The sequence below is a fragment of the Sceloporus occidentalis genome, unplaced genomic scaffold (assembly GCF_023333645.1).
Source record: "Sceloporus occidentalis isolate IW3139 unplaced genomic scaffold, rSceOcc1.0.p SCAF_72, whole genome shotgun sequence".
NCBI classification, from domain to species: Eukaryota; Metazoa; Chordata; class Lepidosauria; order Squamata; family Phrynosomatidae; genus Sceloporus; species Sceloporus occidentalis.
The window spans coordinates 3674262-3685722 of record NW_028317052.1 but is presented as its reverse complement, the minus strand read 5'-3'; the positions used below and the strand labels follow the sequence as shown (position 1 = coordinate 3685722).

Sequence of the window (11461 nt, the reverse complement as noted above, 5' to 3'; positions counted from 1 at the left end):
CGTGGATGTGTTCTTGGAGAGATATAACTCATAACCTAAAATTCACATACACTTTAGTCCATATGCCAAGTGAAAAACTAAAGGAAATTGTAGCTGGCCATATCCATATAGGAACAACTCTGGACAACTTAAAGAAAATATATACAAATAAGATACCATCTCTCACCGCATCAGCCGGCTTTTCTTTGTGCAGGGTTTTGTTTCATTAGTTGCAAAAGGAACATGCAGGACAATGTGTTTCAACCTGTTCCCCAGTAAACTAATTCAGTACCATAATACTGATAATAAGAACTATGTCTTCTTTCGCTCGGGATAAACCAATTGACCAGGTGCTAATATGAAGCCAAAGTGACAAATCGGAAAATGTAGTGCGCGAGGTGTGCCACGGCCAGTAGCAGAAGGTCAGGGCAGGTCTACTTCGGTGTTAGTTACACAACACTGGGTATCTTGATCACATTACTTTCCAGTGTTTCAAGGAGATTCATATGTAAGTCTCGAAATGGTGAGCGTTTCAGCCACGGAAAGGTCAATATTTTCATATTAAAAAAGAAAAAAAGCAAGTGGCAGCAATGCAAAAAATGCAACTGTAATGTGATAACAAGCAGGACTGTGTCCTCCGGCCATCACGAGAAGTGAAGCCATTAGATTTGTATTGTGCAGCAGTAAACGGCCGCAAACTTTTCTACATTGTTTTTTGCAGTTTATACTCTTTTTACACCTTTTTGTAATTGACACAGTTTGATAATGAAATGTTCTTGACATTTTGGGCTTTGATTCAGTTGATTTTTTTTAGATGGGCTATTGTCTCGGATCGGATCAGATGTATAAGAAGAATGTCTGTGTGTCTACTTGTAAACATTGCAGCCATGATGAAATGTATACTGTAAAATGCTAGCATAACCACATAGTGTGTATTAATCCGTAAGGTACCACTGCAAGCGACTTCTTGTAGGTGACTTTCCATTCTGTACAGGATTTCAATATGTTGGCTGGATTATTATTATTTCTCTGCACACCAAGGACCAAACTATTCTTCTCACAAAATCCATTTCTTGGATTGATTGGGGAAAATCCTCTTTTAAAGATCCCAAGGCATATAATAAATACCTTTCTGTGATGGATTTTTTTATTTATCAGAAACCTGATATAAATGATTTGTGCCAATATCTTATTTTGTTAACTACTAAGATAAAAACAAAATTCTCTTAAGGTCATCCTTATTTTGCCCTGCCCTTACTCTTGTTTATCTTGTGCTGAAGATCTGGGGTCTGACTCCCACCGTCAAGAGCCAGAGTTTGGAATTATTTAATTCTACTCAAAAGGCAGAAAGAACAATCTGACTTTTAAAGGCTCCTTTATGGTGGTTGCTTTGCAGACACAAAGCCACAACTTATGATTTCTGATCAAAGTATACTTCAGGTCTTAAAATATTAACCAGTTTGTATGCAGGCGTCGGTGCTGATTTATGACAAGCGTCATTTACTAAGATGATTGTTTCCTGATGTGATACTATATCTTGCGCAGAGTGGATAAACAGAGTCCAGTTTGGAGCTGGTGGTCCTTGATTTTCTAACCCTGAGCCCTCCTCATTGCTTTTTGGCCCTTCCATGATGCGTTGGAAGAATGTTGAAGTGTAAAAATATTAAACTAATCAGGGATCAACATTACACAGGACAGAACCATTAAGTACAAAGTGGTTTGGGTAATATCTTCGCAGTGGAATACCTCTGTCAGTCTTAAAAAATATAGCTAGTGCCTATCTATGACATTGTGGGAGAGATTCTGTGGTACGATTCTTCACCATATTGTTGTGGACTATTAATACTGTTGACAAGCAATTTCTGGGCCAAGTATTTAGAAAGAGAAAGGAAAAAAAAATATTTATTGTGCTATATCCACCGATTCTTTTGTCCAATTTCTGCATTCCACAGACCAATACAAAACGAGTTAATCACTATGTGCCGAACTAAGTCAACTTAATATTATTTAATACAATTGATAGAACACAAGTTAAAAATAAAGTACGCTGATGAATATGTCGTGGGTTAAACGGAATAAAAGCACTTTTGTGTATTCTTTAAATGTACTGTGAAGATCAATTATCAGACAACTAAATCAATAAGAAGCTTCTAGTTCAGTTCCTTTAGTGATGAGAAGCAGAGAGAGGTTTTCAAGATTCATCCTGCATTATATGGGGTTTTTTCCAAGCAGAATCTAGCTTTGGATTCTATAAACCAAAAAATAACTATTTTATGGCTACAAAAGAAACCATGAATTCCTGAAAAATCCATATCAGTTGTAGATGTTGGAACACACAGTGTGATTAACCTGACAATTGTGACATTGGTGTTTTATGTAGTATCTGAACTTTTTTCTTTTCTTCTCTATTATTTATTGTGTAAAAGCCTTTTAAATGAAGAATTAATGTATTGGATGGGAGGGGTGGCTGATTGCCTTTATACTTTTGTAAAATAAATCCTCTCAGTATTGAAAATTCAAATCTCTGTTTTTTTTTCTTTTTTTGTATTTATAATAAGAAATAGCTTCTTTCCCCATGCACAAAGAGGAAAAATTATTGAATTCAACAATAATAGTCATGGAGGATGAGTTCTAAGTTCCGAAACACATTTTGATCATTCACACTATCCACGCAGAAGCCGCAATTGGGCTCTTTCTCTGTTTGAGTGCCCAGATGGCACAAGAGTCACGATTTGAAACAAACACAAAGACTAAAACGCAACGGGACGAGGAGGAATTTGGTTGCTCAAACTTATTGAATGTTTTATATCGCATTACTCTATTCTACCCAAAGGTTGTAATGAAAGAACGTTTTCCCAGATCTAAGGATGTGACTGCAAACTTTTAAACAAATATCTTTCGAACTTAGCTGAATTGTGATCACAGCAAGCTTCTCCTCCAAAAATGTAAAAAGTGTTTGATTGGTATAATTTCCTGTACATCATCTCATTGAACTATACATTTTAAGGACAATTGGTTGGCCTGAGATTGTGGGAGGGGCTTTGGAGTTATAACCGACGCCCTCCTCTCACACAGGCATGTCGCTTTGGATCATCATCATTTCCCACCCATGTCTCCCAACTTTTTTTTTTCTTTTCATTTATTCACGTGTGGCCCTCTTCTAGGCCTACCAGGTACGTCGGTTTCAGCACCCACTAACAGAATTTCACCCCTTTTTCCCTTATCCCCCTCACCCTATTATCTGTATTTTCCTAACATGGCCTCTACCACAAATAGGAGTTTATTAAATGGAGGGTTTTGGGAGGAGAGTTGCAGTTTCATCATCCTTTTATTTTACATATACATTATGAAGGGCCAATTCTATTGAGCTTCTGCTCCAAGAATGTGTTGACTGGCTCTGTAAAAAGGATATTTAAGTCAGTGACAATCAATTATGCCTTGTGCAGGGCCGCATCAGCCATTTGTTTGCAGAGAAGTTAGCCATGGACTCCCTTTATAATGTATTGTACATTCAAGCAGTTGAAACCATAAATCTCTTGCAAAGTCTTGTGCATCCAGGGCCAAACTGGGGATGATTAAGTGGCCCTGGCACTTTAAGGCCCGTGGGCGCTGACTTGATACACACACCTACACATGGTTTTTATACTCACTGGGGCGGCAGTATTGGTAAGTAATAAGACCCTTGCTTTTGGCATTTGTCTGGTGTGCCAGGTGGCCAGTCCAGACCTACCTGCCCCTTTGAATGAATCCCATCTCTTCTTGCGAGATACTAGTCCCCGTTACATTGCATAGTAAACTCAGATCTAATATTCACCTTTTCTTTGAATCACACTGTGGAACTTATTTACTAAAGGGAGAGTTGACAGAACAAACTCTGGAGACACTTGCTAGTATTAGCCCTTAATAATGAGTGAAACAAGGGAGTTGCAATCAGAACTCTCCTGACAGCTCTTCATTTAGTGAAAAAAAAAAAAAAACTTTTTATTTTTTAAAAGTTTCTTTATGTATTGCTCTCCACTAAATGGATGTTCCATACAGGCCAAGAAACATTACTAGTCCATTTAATGCTAATTATAGAGAAAACCAGGCTTTCCACACATCATCTTCTGGATCTTCTTCACAGGTAATAAAATATTATGCATATTAAAATTTAGGCAAAGGCCAGTTAAGTAAAATGATTGCTAAAAGAAAACATTGGACATAGTGTGAGATGAGATACACTCACTGCCCACTTTATTAGGTCCACTTGTTCAATTGCTTGTTAACACACATAACTAATCAGCCAATCACACAGCAGCCACTCAATGCATTTAGGCATGTATATGTGGTCAAGACAACTTGCTGAAATTCAAACCGAGCATCAGAATGGTGGAAGAAAGGGGATTTCAGTGACTTTGACCGTGCCATGGTTGTTGGTGCCAGACGGGCTGGTCTGAGTATTTCAGAAACTGCTGATCTACTGGGATTTTCACGCACAACCATCTCTAGGGTTTACAGAGAATAGTCCGAAAAATAGAAAATATCCAGTGAGCGGCAGTTGTGTGGACGGAAATGCCTTGTTGATGTCAGAGGTCAGTAACTCAAATAACCACTCGTTACAACCAAGGTATGCAGAATACCCTCTCTGAACGCACAACACACACAATTTGGCGTAAACAACATGAAAGCATGGATCCATCCTGCCTTGTATCAATGGTTCCGGCTGGTGGTGGTTTTATATAATGAAAAAAGAACGATCAGGATTATGAAGCATCCACTATTCACCTCCTTCCAAGTCCCATTTTGTCTCATACACCCAAGTCTCCCCTAGAACATCAGTTTGGAAACAAGAAGAGAAGTAGAACGTACACAGAGAAATAAGCCAATGAGATTTCAAAAGTAATCATAATTTTACAAATTTTTATCAACATTTGTGCTGCTTTGTGCTTTCAATCCTATGAAGCTATACAACTCTGTGGAATCTGGCACTTTCTAATAAAATAATAAAAATAATAATAAACATTAACAATTACATACTTATTGATCCTTTTTATTGTGATGCCAACAATCTGTGTGAAAATTAACTGTTAGACATGTATAACCTTTTTTTATATACATTGCATTGTTTCCATTAATTATGTAAGGGCATTGATGTTGTTCTGTGCTTTGCACCTGTCCCAAACCCTGTTACAGTGACAGGAGCCATCTATTAGGCGTGATTCTGGAAGGTGCTATCATTACAATTAAGGGAAATCTGACAGCTTTGTTATGTAGAGGTTCATTTTAACTTTAAAGCGACTGTTAATAAGCCATTTGGGAAATATACCTTTCAACAGGAGCTCATTTGGCTTCTTTACATCCATTCCCCTTGTTTGTCAACAGACAGTAATGAGAAAGAGAGGACCCAGCTGCCTCCATGGGGCTCTGAGTCAAACCATGTTTCTGAGACAACCAACATCCCGAGCAAATGCAGATTAGATTAATGCATCAACATGTAAGTACTCAGAATGTTAGCTTCGCTAACGGTTAGTTAGAGGTTGGTTGTTAACCTAAGCTGACGGCCTAACCTTAGTACCGTCACAAACACGTATCAACCCCACGTGTCCCCATCCCATCATAAACAATTTGATTTCTACAGAAATATCTAACTGGTACTATTAGCTTGGGTAATGCATTTTTAAGAAAGAAAAAAAACCCCGATCTGTCACCGTGCCTGATTTTGTTGACGAGAATAGAGAATTATTTTCATTTTGTTTTCCAACAAATAAGGCTGTTGTGTTTGAATATAGTTTGACCACTGGCTGGATCCCTGCTGTTATCTGCTTTTTACACATTCTCTTTCTGTACATGTATTTTGGATGGGACATTAAGAGACCCGACACCAATACACCTAAGCCTCGTTGTGCTTCCTTCTGTTTTTGGATGCAGATGCGACATCAACCCGGGGGGGGACCTCTGACCTTGCCCTTAGCGCCAAGATCACTAGCAACAGCTTACAATGGGGGAGTAATTGCTCCTTACCTTCTTGCTAAGAGATGGGGTCTGCAGAACTTTACACAATATTACAGTATAGGTGAGGACTGATCAGAAACCTGTGAAGTGGCAGAACCACCTCTCTCTTCCTGCTACTAATACCTCTAGCTATACAACCCAGCACCCTGCTTGCCTTTTTCTGATGCTCTATTGTATTGTCTGCTTTCCTTTTAAGTCCTCAGAAATAATTACTACCACGTATCTTTCTTCTGTTGTCACTGACGGATCAGTGTCCCTGATGCTATATGTTGCTTTGGGATTTTTACCTCCCAAGTGCATTATTTTATATTTATCAACACTAAACTTCAGCTACCAAAATCTCAATTAATGTACTTAAATTTACTTAATTATATAGACCAAAAAGTTTGGCTGTCAGTGTAAATGTTTTAAGGAAATTTAGTTTGGTGTCTTACAGTAGAGGGGACAACATTATCTAATGTGTTCACACATTCTTCCTGGTGTTGTAGACAATGCTATTTGAAAAGATGTAATATTGTTTTGACATAGACATGGTTAAGCAACGAAAGGTTTCTAGCAACTAGGATAAAGTTTAGGCAAAACACATTCCAGAATGATGGTGCAGTCTGCAGAAACTACACCAAGCTTTGATAATTGTTGGAAACCCACAGCTGGCTCTACTCTATCACACCGGGGATACTGCACAAAAAGTCTTTCCAAGGAACCATTAGCATTACAACGATGGGGGCAGTCATTGTTTCGCAATAAGTGTGCTAAACACAGCACATTCTATGTGAATGGTGACTGTAACAGTGTTCCTCCTAACACGTGCATTTACATCTCATTAGTGGTCTGACGAGACTTCACGGGTAGACGTTGCACCCTGCAGCTGATGAACTGGGAGAGTTTCTGATCTCCGGGGAGCAGAAACAAATGAGTCAAAAATACATTCTCAAGCTGCAAGCAAACCAGCACTTCCCACTCGCTCATTGTGAACATCTGTACGCATACACATACATGTCAATGAAAAAAAAAACTGTCTCTCCTTAAAATGTAAAATACAAAGAATTAATATTAAGTAATTGAACCCCTCTGTGCATTTGCAACAGGGACCACTCAGCTATCATATGCATTAATGTGCACGTAATGGCCGGAAAGTCCCTTTAATCAGCAGCAAGATAATCATTTCAATTCTTAATACATCCCAGCAGGATACTGGATGAGAGATACCGGAGCGCTTCTATACATATATGTAATATATGTACTTTCTTTAGCCCTATTCTTCCTGTTTATCCTTAGCCAGGATGAGTAAAAAGACATGGTAATGCCATTGGCACAGATACAGAGATTAGGCTTCCCAGTTAATCAGTGATGTATTAGTCAGAGAAAGCAGGCTATCCAGTTGTTATGTCAGCGCTGACTGATCAGCTCCTAATATTTCCTGTCATCGACCTACTCCCAGCGACAGCCCTTAATTTATACTTGTACGAGCATCCTGATCTTCCAGGCTTATCATCAACCAACACACCAACATTTCCTTCGCCGATCAAAGAGTTAAAGTTTACCTGTCATACAGAAGTCAAAATAGGTGTATTTTAAAGCGCTAACAATTTAATGTATTTGTGCGGTGACTCAATTATCCCCACAAAAGATAACTAGACTAAATATGTTTTTTCTTAAATCATCAGATCAGTGTTTACCCAACTCTTAACTCCTCAATAAAAAAAACAAAAAAAAAAACTAAATATATAGCTTAAATAGTATGCATAGCCTATAGTTTTGGTTAGTTTAGTCTATAGTTTTGGTTAAGAAGCTGTTCTTTCCTGCTCTCTATTTCTGTCGCACACATCATTTTAAGTCACATGCCTTTCCTTTCACCTTCCTCATACCCTTCTCAAGACCACCTTGAAGTGTGCAGAGATCAGCTGGTGGTCTGCCTAACACCATTTAAATACTAGCTTTTGGCTGAGGAATTCCAGTTATATTTTGATCCAATCCTCAATATAGCTATTTTTGTTTTTATAAATGAAAAAGTATAGTTTTAAAGTATAATTTTTAAACTGTAGTTTGTCAGTTCACAAATTTTCTTCTGCGGAACCACGCACCTACCTAACATGTTGATTATTGATTTACGTTGCACCATCATATACTGCAGAGTTGCACCAAGAGTAAACACAACATATTAAATGTTTGAGATCAACCATGCAACTGTGTCTCGGAGCTTAAATAAATAAAATACATATGTACAAACCAACTGAATAGTTAGAAGGCATGATGGGATGCAACCAACGCAGTGAGGCTAAGAAAGGCAGTGGTAGAAAGAATGAGGGGAGTTAAATTATCAGCTTCCCCGAAGAAGTAGGTCTTAAGGAATGTTGGTGCAGGACTGGAGACAACAGAGAACTGGATAAGGGTAAAACCCTTGAAAAGTCTTGCATACTTGTATTAGAGGAACAGATTAGAGCAGAAGACATGTGACACTCATCAGGTGAGGGACTCAGTAGGTGTATATTTGGTGAGAAGATATAGGCAGGTGAACCACTCTATAGAGCCTTGGCGGTGAGAGTTGGGATTTTAAATAAAATACAGGTCGACGTGTACAGGCAGCCAATGAACAGACTGACAGAGGAGAGAAGCGTTAGTAGAGTGATGGGTGAGGAAGATAAGCCTGGCAGTAGTGTTCATGATGGATTGCAAGGGGGCACGACCGGTATGAGGGAGACCAGCTATGAATGAATTGCCTTAATTAAGATTGGAAGAGCTTTATTTGCGTCTTGTGTTAGGAAGGGGTGAATGTGAGGAATGTTTTTGAAATGTAGTTCTTGAAAATAAAATGAATGTGAGGAGTGAAAGAGAGGTCAGAATAAATGGTGACACTGAGGTGGTAAGTGTGCGGGCATGGGAGTAGGAACCGGGGGGGACAGGGGGGACAGATCCCTTCCAGTAACTCATGCGGGGGGGACCGATAATGAAGAAATCCCCCCCAGGGCCGTAGGAACCCCCCCAATAGAAACACCGCAAATGCGGCCCGCGAGACCTCGAGGTGCGGCCCGCGTAAGATCGGCAGGCCAGGGCAATAGATCTTACGCGGTCCGCACCTCGAGCCCTGCTACTTACCTGTGGGAGGGTCTTCTGTACTGCACAGAGGAAGCGGAACCCAGCAGAGTTCACGTGACATCCCATCACATCCTGCTTCCTCTGTGCAGTACCAGAGAACGCAGAGGGAGGCCGCGCCCCCTGCTGAAGTCTGTGAGCAGCATCGAGGAGCTGCAATGCAGGTAAGGGGGTGGGGAGGGTGTTTGAATGAGTATGTGTGATTGAGGGAATGAATCTGTGAATTAATGAGTATATGAATGAGTGAGTGTGTGTGTGATAGCATGGATGTGTAAGTGCTGGAACCTAGGCATGATGGGACTATGATTGCTGTTAGCAATCACACTCCTATCATGCCAAGTCAGCCAGTACATGCTGAAACCTAGCTAGCTGCCCCCCTTGTGTATTGATGCTGCCAGCAGTATGGGGTCTGCACATCACTTACAGCCACCCTGTACCAGCATGTACTGGCTGACTTGGCATGATAGGAGTGTGATTGCTAACAGCAATCACAGTCCCATCATGCCTAGGTTCCAGCATTTACTGGTTGCATGTTAAGTGCTGGAACCTAGGCATGATGGGACTGTGATTGCTGTCACAGCAATCACAGCAATATGGGGTCTGCACATCACTTACAACCACCCTGTACCAGCATGTACTGGCTGCCTGGGTATGATAGGAGTGTGACTCCTAGTGTGAGAGATGGGGATAAAGCGGGGATCTGATGGGGGAAAATGCTGTCCCCCCCAGTAGGGGTTCCTATTCCCATGTGTGCGAGGTGGGAATGATGGTTGTGCCATTGAGGGAGACTGTTAGGGTTAGAGAGAGGGCAGTTAAGAAGTTCAGTTTTAGTGAGAGTACGTTTTAGGAAGAGTGTAGACATTCATTTTTGAAGAGAGGAAAGGAATACAATCAAAGAGGGAAGGTGAGAGATCAGGAGAGGAAATGTAAGTTGGTATATCCGAGTGCCACCGGCGTTACTGTAGGCCAAAGGATAAACGTGAGGCAGTATTTAAATGTGAATGAATGTTTACGTCTTGTTGGGTGTAATGCGCATGGAGGGGTGCGGGTTTTGTCCAGTATTTTGAATACAATGCATACATGGTTCTTAAAGAGAATACAATCAAATTAGCATTGTGGCTACTCTGTATCTTTTATAGGTTCCCATGACAGTAAATTGGTAATTTGATAAATCTATTTTGGCAAAGCACCATAAGAGGGAGTCAAAGGTCACTCCTGACCTGCAATTCTAAATAAATAATTACTAATAGTAATCCAAATGTAGTTACATATTTATTAAATACCATGTTGGTTACTAAAATTTACAAAATGATTTTAGAAGAACAAAGAAGAATATGGTTTAAGAAAATGTGTTTAAAAGTATGTTACTGGCACTTTAAGCATTCAGCATAATACAAGTGAGTATTTGAATGGGGTGCTTTGATGATTGTTTCATTGACAAACTAACTCTTGAAATTAGAAAATATTGTGCATCACAACGTGGAACAAAGTCACTATTGTTGGTTAATGTATGTCACCCTCCCCCACTTTCCTGCCAGTCCATCCTGCCTCCGGCAAGCTGTTTAGTTTGCATACACAGTGACAGAGGAATAGTGCTGTTCTATGTGCTTGCCAGATAAAACACAATGACAAGCAATAATAAAGTCCTTTAAGACATTCTGACGCTATTCTTGGAACCATCCTGGCACCCGGATTTGCTTTACTTTATTAAGTTTGCAAAGTAATTTCAGAATGTGCTCATTCACAAGGGGATTTAATAATGTAAATGTTAATAGTAATAAATATTATAATGGAGTAAAAGTGTTATTGATTGTCTAGTAAAATCAATCAATGGTTTTGGATGGAAAAATACATAAATTAATATTTTTTTCAAAGAGCAACTGAACTTTTTTAGCACACCTGCAACACAACCAAAATGAGAGAGAGATGTATGCAAGTATGTATTTTTTTATTATTAATTTAGTGCCAACAGATGTACTTGGTGCTTTACTTGTTCAACTTGCTCAATAAGTGTGGTTGTATAAGTACAGCCATTAAATTTCTTTAAAAAACCAGAAGGGGGCACCCGGATTTGAACCAGGGACCTCTCGATCTGCAGTCGAATGCTCTACCACTGAGCTATACCCCCAGCACATATGGAAAGGAAATCTACAGCATGGTGGACTATCCATAGGTCATGTCCACTATATGGACAGCTGTGTGGCTGATCTAGAGGATGGTGGGTGTTGGGAGGTTTTATTGTGAGACAATGTAAAATAATTACCAGGGCTAGTGACTGCAGGCAGAGGATAAGGTTAGTGGATCATTATTTCAAAATCCATAGATATGCGCTTCTTATTTTTTGTGTGAAGTGTCAGATTTCTTTATTGACTAATCTGGGAACATTATTCTTGTTTTT

The 11461-nt window shown here is 39.6% G+C and overlaps 1 non-coding gene across 1 annotated transcript; it reads right to left on the bottom strand.

Annotated features, from left to right (window-relative positions):
- Positions 1–11119: 11119 nt before the first annotated feature.
- TRNAC-GCA (transfer RNA cysteine (anticodon GCA)) lies at positions 11120–11191 on the bottom strand. The gene has a single exon. It is a non-coding gene; the product is annotated as a tRNA-Cys (tRNA).
- Positions 11192–11461: the final 270 nt, after the last annotated feature.